This window comes from Coenobita brevimanus, chromosome 44 (assembly GCF_032717465.1).
Source record: "Coenobita brevimanus isolate Jiangsu-jjx chromosome 44, ASM3271746v2, whole genome shotgun sequence".
Taxonomy (NCBI): domain Eukaryota; kingdom Metazoa; phylum Arthropoda; class Malacostraca; order Decapoda; family Coenobitidae; genus Coenobita; species Coenobita brevimanus.
The window spans coordinates 44,893,598-44,905,074 of record NC_136997.1 but is presented as its reverse complement, the minus strand read 5'-3'; positions in this window follow the sequence as shown (position 1 = coordinate 44,905,074).

Here is an 11,477-nt window from a genome sequence, read left to right as displayed (position 1 = left end):
TGCTTTTGATTCTAAGTAAGAGTTATATACTAATGGCTTATGGGCTGTTGCTCTGGCACAATTGCTATCCAACCATTTTGGAGAGTTTGATCTTTTGTTGAACTGTTGACTTGGTATGAATAAATCCATACCAACTGATATCTATCTATCTATCTATTGCCAGACGCCATAATCCCGTAAGGGGTGGCCATTTGACTTTGAGTTATTTGTTTTACGGCGAGGGGCACTAACCCTCCACCAACCCAATTGTTGACACGTAGGGAGCACGTATGGTTTGCTTATATGGTGACCACCCGGCGTTCTAATGGTTTCTTGGCTTACAGAAAACCATTTGGCTTGTCACTCTGCGGGACTTGGTAGAACTGGCATCACTTGAGAAGAAAGACTGCCATGGAATGTCAGCAAGATAATCTCTAAATCCATCCCAGTTTCCCCTATCAAAGTGCCATTGGGTCACGGACAGGTTCAGAATGGGGAGGTTTGGTGGGGGGGGGGGCTAACTAATGAGGCTTTGATGAGATTGTGGTCAGAGGGCCTAAGTGGTGACAGTACTTGTATCCTGCATTGATCTGGATTATTTGTCAGGAATAGATCCAAGAGTTGGGCATTATTGCCAAGATTATATTATTCTGGTTGGTTCCTTTACCAGCTGCTTGAGATTGAACGATTCTGCAAACAGCTCGCACTCTAGACCAGCATCGTCAGTCCTGCCAGAGTGCAATGACCATTCAACATTATGTAGATTAAAGTCACCCAAAATGGTAATTTCGGTGCTAAGGGCAAGGTTAAAGTTACTCAACTGTGTGGATATGGAATCAAATACACTGGGTTCTGAAGAAGCATTGGGGGAGCGATAGACTACATAGATATATTTGGTAATATTTAGATTATTTAGTTTATACAGTAAGTAATCAAAATTAGTTGAAGTTAAGTTTAAAAGTGTCAACTGTATATTGAGATAAGATATAACAACAGGTCCTGCCTTTGTTACGGAAGTTTGTAAGGGGATGGTAACCAGGAAAACAAAATGGGAATATTTCGGTAGAGGGAGAGATTTGTGGTTCTGTGAGGAATAGGGCCAGAGGGGATATGAACTGTAGGAAAAAATGAACTGAGTTTAGATTGGTGCTGAGACCATGGATATTGGTGAAGAATGAGGCCGCACCTACACTTCCCCGCTAACAAGCATGACTGGAAACTGCAACAGTCGCTGCCAGCGCAGTTGCTTGATGGCGACCGGGAGGACCCTGTGCCGCCAGCCGTAACCCTGCCTGTGATGGCAATCTGAGATACCACCTCGTTTGCTAGTAATAATGCAGCGGCCATTGCTAAAGGGAGTGGTAACAGAAGGTGTGATATCTTATGTGCATGTAGTGTGGTGTAGACAGTTGCAGGTAGAGGTATTAACCCCTCGTGGGCAAATGGGGTCCCTGCAGACCCCTGCATGTTTTTAAAATGTTGCCATTAAGCCCTTTTTTACTTTCACAGCCTGGCCTCTCATGACCTTTATTGTAGATGGTTATTTTATATCCTCATAAAATCTGAGCAAAAAATCTCTCACGATTAAGGAGTGACATTGCAATAAATGTCAGCCAAACTTGTGTTTCGTGTGACTAATTTTTTATATATTTTTTCAGATATTTCAGATTATAAACATAAGACAATGTCCATACCAGTAGCAAAGTTTTATGCCTCAATGGCGGTGGCAGAAGCTGACCAAGAAGAAGAAAATTATTCAGATGGTGGTTTATCTGTATCCGACGCTGATGATTATGAAGTGCTTGAACGATCGGACAAAGAAATTAGTTTGAGTAGTATTGAGTCTCCTGTGAGTGCTGATGTTAATTCTGAAAATGCAAGTGGTGGTAGTAATACAGAAGATGCTCATCAAGAGGATAAAACAAGAAATTGTTGTACCAAATTTGAACATTCTAGGGATAGTTTTATTTTATGATCATGCTAATTTACTTTACACAGGAACTTGTTATTATTTTCAGAACCTGTTCCAAAAATACTGACAATCAGACATTCAGGTAAGTGTAGAATCAGTACTTCCACACTTAAACTTTAATAAAATTGTGATAAAATGAATTTTTTTAAAAAAAAAAAGAAAAAAAAGAAAAGGGGACACTTGGTGGGTTGGTTCCACGTGCCGTGTCCTGGCCAACATATGTACAAAGTTTAGTAGATATAACTTTATGAATATGGCAGAAATACACCATTAACGTTTGGGGTCCGCCGGGACCACACCAGCCTTTGGTATAACTTGGTAACCCCTTGTCCACGAGGGGTTAAGAGAGTATGCTGGCCTACTCTCTGTGTAAATGAAAGCACTGAAAATGTGCAGCAAAGGGAGATGATCAGGATCAAGTCCTGAGGGCTGGTGAAACGGGACCTCCAGCTCTCCCTATCACCAGCTTACCGTCCACCTCGGGAGTACTGCTATGTTCGACTGGTGCTGCTGTCTTCTCTCTCTCTCTCTCTCTCTCTCTCTCTCTCTCTCTCTCTCTCTCTCTCTCTGTATACTGTACTGTATATATATATATATATATATATATATATATATATATATATATATATATATATATATATATATATATATATATATAAATCATTAAAGACCAAGGCGTAGCCATTGTTCTCTATTTTTCTGTTGATCTTTTCGAGTTTTCTTACACATTGTTTTACACTATGATTCAGGTTGTAGATAATATGTCCAAGATCCATGTCGTAACTATATTTTATTAATTATTTATTTTCATTTTTCGTAGGACGTTTCGTGTATCCTTACACATCATCAGCGACTGTAATATAGATACAATACACTATAAAACATGACATATACAACATAAACCTATACAATATATATACTGAAATGTACAACAACGACTAATAAAAGTGTAGAGTTACAAGAGTATGGATAAAAGAGACAAACCCTTTAGGTGAAGTCAAGTATGAGCTACAGTTAAAAGTGTATGGATAAAAGAGACAAACCTTATAGGTGTAGTCAGCTATGAGCTACGTGGTTGACTGCGAAGGTTGTATGGGTGAGTGGGTGTTTGTGGCTGTGTAGTGTTGCCAGTTGTGTTATTGTGTGTGTAATGTTCATTTGTAATTGTCGCTGCTTGTGGTTGGGCCTTTGTGTATTTAAACAGTTTGAGGGTACGATCTAGTCCGGTAATTTGGTTGTTTATGGCCGGCGTGTTTTCACGTATGAGAAGTGCTTCTGCCAGTTGTAGTCTAATGTGGTCATGACATTTTTTTATTATATTAGTATTTTCTATTAGAACTTGTCTGTTTATTGATGTGTGATGTTGAGTCATATGATCTTTTATAGAACCGGATTGTAGGTGCATGGTTAAACGTCTGCCACGTATTGTCGCTATGTTGATGATATCTATGTGGTCGTTAGAGACGAAAACCACCTTAAACAACTAAGAACTGCCATGGAACATAACTCAATATTAAAATTTACTTATGAGATAAGTGCAAACAACAAAATCCCTTTTCTTGATGTATTAATAGAAGAGGAGAATGGTAACTATAAAACCTCCGTATATCGTAAAGCTACGGACTTGGGTAGATGCCTTAATGCTGTGAGTGAGTGTCCGCAGCTCAGGTCATACTTACGTCGTGCTCATAGGAACTGCTCATCGTGGGAACTCTTCCACTCAGAAGTAACTAAATTAAAGCAGATCTTAATTAACAATGGTTATTCCAATCAAATAGTTGACAGAGAAATATGTCAATTTATTTCAAAACAAGTCTCAACCACAAATGTCCAACCGCTTCCCCATACTGTTACCCACAATGTGTATTATGGTAATCACATGTCCCCTGCTTATAAAACGGATGAACGTGTACTTAGAGAGATTGTGACACGTAACACATCATGTGTTATCCCCTCAGACAAGCTCAGTTTAATTATTTACTATAAAAACAGGAAAGTTAGCAACATGATTATGAAAACACAGCTCAACAAACCAACAAACTTCAACATACCAATGTAGTTTATGAATTCACTTGCCCACACGAAGGTTGTAAACTTCGTCACATGAAATATATTGGTATGACCACAACCACACTAAGCAGACGTTTAACTATGCACCTACAATCCGGTTCTATAAAAGATCATATGACTCAACATCACACATCAATAAACAGACAAGTTCTAATAGAAAATACTAATATAATAAAAAAATGTCATGACCACATTAGACTACAACTGGCAGAAGCACTTCTCATACGTGAAAACACGCCGGCCATAAACAACCAAATTACCGGACTAGATCGTACCCTCAAACTGTTTAAATACACAAAGGCCCAACCACAAGCAGCGACAATTACAAATGAACATTACACACACAATAACACAACTGGCAACACTACACAGCCACAAACACCCACTCACCCATACAACCTTCGCAGTCAACCACGTAGCTCATAGCTGACTACACCTATAAGGTTTGTCTCTTTTATCCATACACTTTTAACTGTAGCTCATACTTGACTTCACCTAAAGGGTTTGTCTCTTTTATCCATACTCTTGTAACTCTACACTTTTATTAGTCGTTGTTGTACATTTCAGTATATATATTGTATAGGTTTATGTTGTATATGTCATGTTTTATAGTGTATTGTATCTATATTACAGTCGCTGATGATGTGTAAGGATACACGAAACGTCCTACGAAAAATGAAAATAAATAATTAATAAAATATAGTTACGACATGGATCTTGGACATATTATCTACAACCTGAATCATAGTGTAAAACAATGTGTAAGAAAACTCGAAAAGATCAACAGAAAAATAGTGAACAATGGCTATGCCTTGGTCTTTAATGATTTTTGTATAAAAGAAAACGTTCTGCCTAAATATACTAATATATATATATATATATATATATATATATATATATATATATATATATATATATATATATATATATATATATATATATCAGGCCCTTAGCCTTGGAGATCAATTGGGACCCCCCCCCATGCCTAAAGATTCGCTTTCTTACGGACTGTTTTTTTAATATCAGTGCAAAAAGAGTTACTCTCCGTAGTTAAGTTTTGTGCTGCTCTCAGCATCGCTTATACATACACCCAGAGTCCCAGACCCTTCCATAACAAGCATGCAGAAGTCCTTTGACTGCTGTAGTATGGAAGTCCAGATTTAGTAGAAAACGATCCCCACCCCCCCACCCCGTCTTCGAAATGTTTAATGATTATATACGGGCTAGAGAGAGAGAGAGAGAGAGAGAGAGAGAGAGAGAGAGATCGTCATCATGCAGACCTTTCCCATCCAAGGGCAGGGTGAGGAGTAGAAATGTCCAAACAGCCTAAATTTGCCCAGTCTAATGGGCCACCCTTCCATTCACTCATCACTCAAGCTCCCCGAATCCTGGCTCTATCGGATACGTAAAAAACATTCAACACGTTCTGTAGCTTCACGTAAACGTATCCGATAGATAGATAGATACTGGGAAGGAGAGAGGAAGGAGCATTCAGTATTCTGCGTGACATTCTCATATATACAGTAGCATAATTATCTGAGTTACGACTTGGCCTAATTTTGCTGAATCATACATAGTATCTGGTTCGTTGATCAACAGACAGGAAAATTTGCTGTAATTACAGTGATTTTACAGACACCTGACTGAAACATCAAGTAAACACTAAGATTGATAAGGGTCATTCACCTTTATCTGGTATAGCTTCAATTAAAGAAATAAATCCAATAATGAAATTACTTACAAGTTATCAGAATCAATAAAAGGCCTATCTCTGGGGACATAATTAATCGCTGTAGGCACAGTACTTGTGATGTCGAGTATATTTAGGATACAGTTGTTTATACTAAAATAATACCGTTTTCTACAATACCTTAAAGAAAGAAAATTTCTTAATAGTAACTAAATTACAGATTTCCAAGATCAGTAACAGAAGTTATAATTAAGTTACAAGACTGTACCATAGGACTGCCATGTTAAAGTGTATGGGATACGGTAGTATAGTGTGCGTTAGTGTGAAGTATTGTGGGACAGAACGAAATAGTGTGGCATAAAGCATTTAGTCTAACCTGACCAAAATCCCTAACTCTTTCAAGATCAGATGATGTCCAAGTGAAGTCATTTTCGAGGAGTGATGTGACCAGTAACCAAGGAGACTCATTCCAACCTTACAACCAAGAGTCATTATGCAACCACGAAAGTTCAGAAATTAAAGGAATGTCCCAATTCATTACTCAAAAAAGCCTTTCTCAGAGAGACTATATTCCACTTCGTTACAACCTGTAAACCTCTCTGTTAAAGCAAAGGAGATATAAAGGATTTATGGTTTCAAAAAAAGAAAATTGGTCATAAGTCGGCTATCTTGGAATTTTTAAAAATGTCGAAAAGACAGACATCAGCATCCTATATGACCCTATAATCACGCAATGTATGAAAAAAAAAAAAAAAAAAATCCAACAACTGGTTTCAGAGATACAGCGTGGAACGGACGGACATGACCTAACCTAAGATTCCACTTCGTGAGAAACGAAGTGGAATAACAAAGCACAGTCGGCCAAATGTAAGCCTCTTGGATCATCTTGCTACTACCAGACGATTTTGATCAGCTTAGGAGAGACTTCTCGAACTGAAGGAGTTAAAACTAGCCTTGATGAAGCCCTTCTGTAAGAAAGGCCTTTGCTTAGTGAAATTAAGTCGTCTGGCGGTAGCAAGAATAAACAGAGCAGGATGTCAGCCGGATTTACGGGACTGTATAAGTAGGTAGGAGAGAGAGAGAGAGAGAGAGAGAGAGAGAGAGAGAGAGAGAATTACATATGGATAAATACATAGATTAATAGAAATAATAACATGGAAGAAGGACAGATAGATACAGACAGACTGATAGAGGGATGTAGAGACAGATAGATAAAGAGATGGATGGATAGAGAGAGACCGGCAGACAGACAGACTGATGGATTGATAGATAGATAGATAGACAGATGCAGGCAGAGACATGGTATTGTTACGCATCCCTATCAGTAAGGATTTTAGTGTTTTTCAGTAGCCCTGTTACCTGTATTTACTCAATTACCTGATTTCTTGGTGTCTTGGTCTGGTGAGGGACGCCTTCATGTGATGGCACTGATATAACCCGGTAAAGGAGCTGCCCGGGTGTAGATTTCCTCCCTGTACACAATGTTTTCACTACACGCTAAGTTTGATTTTTCCCATCCGTCGAACTTTCTTAGATTTTTTTCCTTTTTCTCTGACCTAATTTAACTTGTCTTAACCTAGTCTAACCTAACAGATTAAGCTCACTGACTAACAAACTACCGTAACCTGAGACTAAGAAAATAAATCTAATGCAATCTAATCATTTCCTGATAAAACAAAAAAAGTGCAACAATCGTAAATCAGCTGTACTGCTAGTACTACTACTGTTACTACTACTACTACTAGTATTACAACTACTTCCATAACTACTACTACTTCTGCCACTACCTCTACTACTACTACTACTACTATATCTACTACTGCTACTACTACTACTACCACTGCTACAACACCTACTCGCGTCCTACTCAGTTCTATGATAGTTTTCATTTTTTTTCTTTCTCGTTTTTTTGCTTCTCTTCTTATGACATAGATTAACCCCTACATCGCGGGCATGTTTACCAATGTTTTGCGTGTCCCGCGGGGTTATTCGGGCTCTGACAGACTCTCAAAAAATATTTGCCAAAAATCAGTTATTAGTCCTAGAATGTTAAAGTTACATATGCTTATGGCACATACCTTCAGCTTTCTCCTGGAATGTTTGTTGAGCCTTCGTCGGTTACCGTAGGACTTGTGGAGACCTCTGAAGTTGAGTAACGAAGTCTCCACTTACACTTCCCGACAACCCGTAATATGATTACCACAGCCAGATATTAACACTATAAACACCACTCTATGATTTTCAAGTAGTTTGGGATCCATACTCCAAAAAAAAAACCCACTGTGAAAGCAATGGAAATTACGAGCGCGTCTGATCGCCGCACTTGCGCTAGTTCGCTCTTGGTACCCTGTCATTTATTATTCATAAGACCCCTCACACTTTATATTTCTATTACTATATCACACTTATATATATCTGGAGTCTTTCTCCATAAGTTTCCTTCAGTAGTATTAGTTTATTGTCACTGAAGTCATTCAATTTTTCATTCAGTAAAATACGTAGAGAGCCACGGATTCACTTTCCCTGTTATAACATAAATTATTTGTACTCATATTCTTATATTACTAATTACTTACATTACTATTTACATTTTCTATTCTATTTTCAATATTTACCCTTCTATTTTACTTACACTATGTTATTCACTGTCACTTTCAGTAAGATAAAACTATAATACACTGTTCAATCATATGTACTGAACATCCATTGCTTTCACTTGCTATTTACACATTATATACACATTATTTCCATATTATTCTCCTTTCACACTTGCACTGTTAGAACTGCTTCTGGCTGTGGTAATCAAAGAAGCAGGTAACACAGAGGGGAACCTGGCACTCAGCGCACTGTCAAGAGGTGCGTCTGTGCTCAGGTGTGTGGCGGGTGGTATGTGCACACACCTGACACCTGCGAATCACAGTCTTCCTTTTCCCTGTGGCAGGCATTAGCTCCAGTCTGTGCCGATCCATATACGCCCTCTGCTCAAGTCCGTCGGGAAGTGTTACTGGATGGCGCCTTGGAGTTGCTGCTGTCACCCTACCATATCTTTCTAGCAGCTGCTGGACACAAGTCCTGGCGAACAACCTCAGGGAGAAGGACTTGGGTGGCTTGACCTCCATCTTGTACAGGATGAAGGCGTTCAGCATCGTCATATCTATGAGATGCAGAAAAACTTTCCTGTACCACCTAGTATTCTTCCTGAGGCAGTTGATCTCACCAATCATCATGTCGGACTTGTCCACCAGCCGCATGTTGATATTGTAGTCCAACACAGCATCAGGTTTCATCACAGGTTCGCCTGTCCTACGGTCGACCTTCCCACTGTCTGTCATCTCCCCCTTATGTACGGTGGTGAGCATGTGCACGACCCTCTTGTCATGCCACCGTATTGCCAGCATCTTCTCAGACTTGCGTAGGTGCACGTCTCCTCACTGAGAGGTTCCTGCCTCTGTGAATTTGGGGAAGAGGGCACGATTACTTTTGACAGTGCCACAGGAGCCAATGCCGTGCTCAGAAAGGTATTTGGCAAGTTTCGGTGCTGTATAGTAGTTGTCTGTATACAGCACATGATTCCCACCAAAATACTTTTCAAGGAGTACTTTCACTACACAGCCTGAGAAGCCAAGGGGGTGTGTTTCATCCAGATCGACAGTGCTGGCTGAATAAATGATGAAGTCAAGGATGTACCCCGTTTTACAGTCGCACAGTACAAAGAACTTAATTCCAAAGCGAAGGCGTTTGCTTGGAATGTACTGAGCAAACTGAAGACGTCCTCTGAACAAAACCAAGGATTCGTCAATGACAACCTTCTGAAAGGGGTGGAAGAATGACATAAACTTATTCTTCATTCTGCTCAGAACCTCCCGGATCTTCCAGAGTGGGTCGGTTTGGGAAGATACATCGTTGTCGGCAAAGTGCAGGTTTCCCATGATGTTCCGGAAGCGATCTCTGGCCATGTACTTATTGAAGGTGGGTGAGGGTAGTAAGGGATCCATGGACCAGTATTCTTCCAATTCATGCTTCTTCGAGTATGGCATGAGAAGCATGAGGGCAAGGAACACATACAGCTCCTGCACTCCCAGCATGGACCACTGTTGCATCTTGCCTGCACCTGTACCACTTGCAGCACGTTGTGATTCATACCTGTTGGTCTCATCACATATGTGCTGCATGACTTCGTCATCTAGGAAGGCCAAAAGGTAGTCCACACACTCAGCATTATCGTCAATAGTGAAGGCAGGCTGAACTCCTGAGGAGCTCTCATCAAACACTAAATGTTCTGGCACAAAATCGGACCCTTCCGTCCACGCGAAGGCGTCCAGGATTCCCTGTCGTGGCGGTGTAGGGTGGGTGGTGGTGGTGGTGGTGGGTGGCTGTGAGGCAGATTTATCTGGTTCAAGGTCACTCACACTGACCCTGGGTTGCCGTACAGCACTAGCAGCCCTTACCCTACTACCAACTCTACTTTTACAAGTCCTGGATTTACCTCTTCCTCTACGGCCTGCCTTCACTGTTGATGCTGGTGGTGACTCCGACGATGAAGACTCCAGAGATAACTCAGCCGACGATGAGAAAGAAATGAGTGAAGTGGGGCTTGGGGAACGGGGAGGTGAATGAACTCAGGACTCATGGCGGGCTGGGTCACGCGGGGGCATTGTTCTGGGGCTAACACGCCACCTTTTCACTCCCTTCCCAAATTCCTTGCCTTGCTGCACTAACAGCTCCTTTCCCTTGGAGCTAGAGACTACTTCCGACATTGAAGCACTCGTACTAGCACTTTCTGGCACAACTACCTCACCCGGCTCATCACACGATTCACCCGAATCGTCAAAATCACTGTCCATCATCACCATGGACAATTCTGCTAGTTCACGTGCCACTGCAGAGTCACTAAGTCCTTTCCTGCTTCCCTCACTACTTTTCTTGGGGGTAGAGGTCACGGGGCCCTTTGCAATGGGCGCAGAAGCGGCAGAAATGGCGGGGCGCGAGTGCGACATGGTTTCACTACAGTGGAGGACAAGGAACTAAATGCTGCAGCTTATCAGAGAAGGCAAGGGTTGACAGTGACACTGAGGTTGACTGCTGCTAACTTACATGCTAATTTTTTATAGGTAGAAAATCTCGGCAATACATAAAGAAATAGGTAGTTCCAGGTGAATGTAAATGTCACTTAGGCTTCTCCCTTTCTTTCTGATATATATTTTTATTACAGACATCGATTACAAGGCATAATTCAAAGGGGAAATTACCGTGGTAATGTAGCGAATGAATGCACGTGAGGTGTTGTCAGGTGATAATTAGCCAATTCCTGGTGTATAACACTATCACTTACCTTATTTTTTTTTTATATATATTATTTTGTATAAGTATAGGGCATAGGGCTTATTTCAATGGATGAAATCTGTGGAAAAATCCGGAGGAAATTTGCGTAGCGCAGCGCGGCGTGGGAGGTGAGAGGACAGGGTAATCGAGGACAGGTAGGGAGGGGAGTCATGAAGGGGGTAAAATTGCTAAAATGTCAACAATGGATGGGAGTACAGATGAGATTTGGAGTGCTGACTAGTGTTGGACATTGGCAGTACTGATAGATGATAGAAGCCACCACTTGAGAGCCCGGGATAATTCAAAATAACACAGAATCACAAAAGTGACGCCCCGCGGTATGATCCATTGTGGCCGAGCGTCACGAAAGTGATGCCCCACGGTTAATGGGTTAAGAAGCAGGTCGACAAGAATTTCCTATAAACCTATATATCTATCTAACTA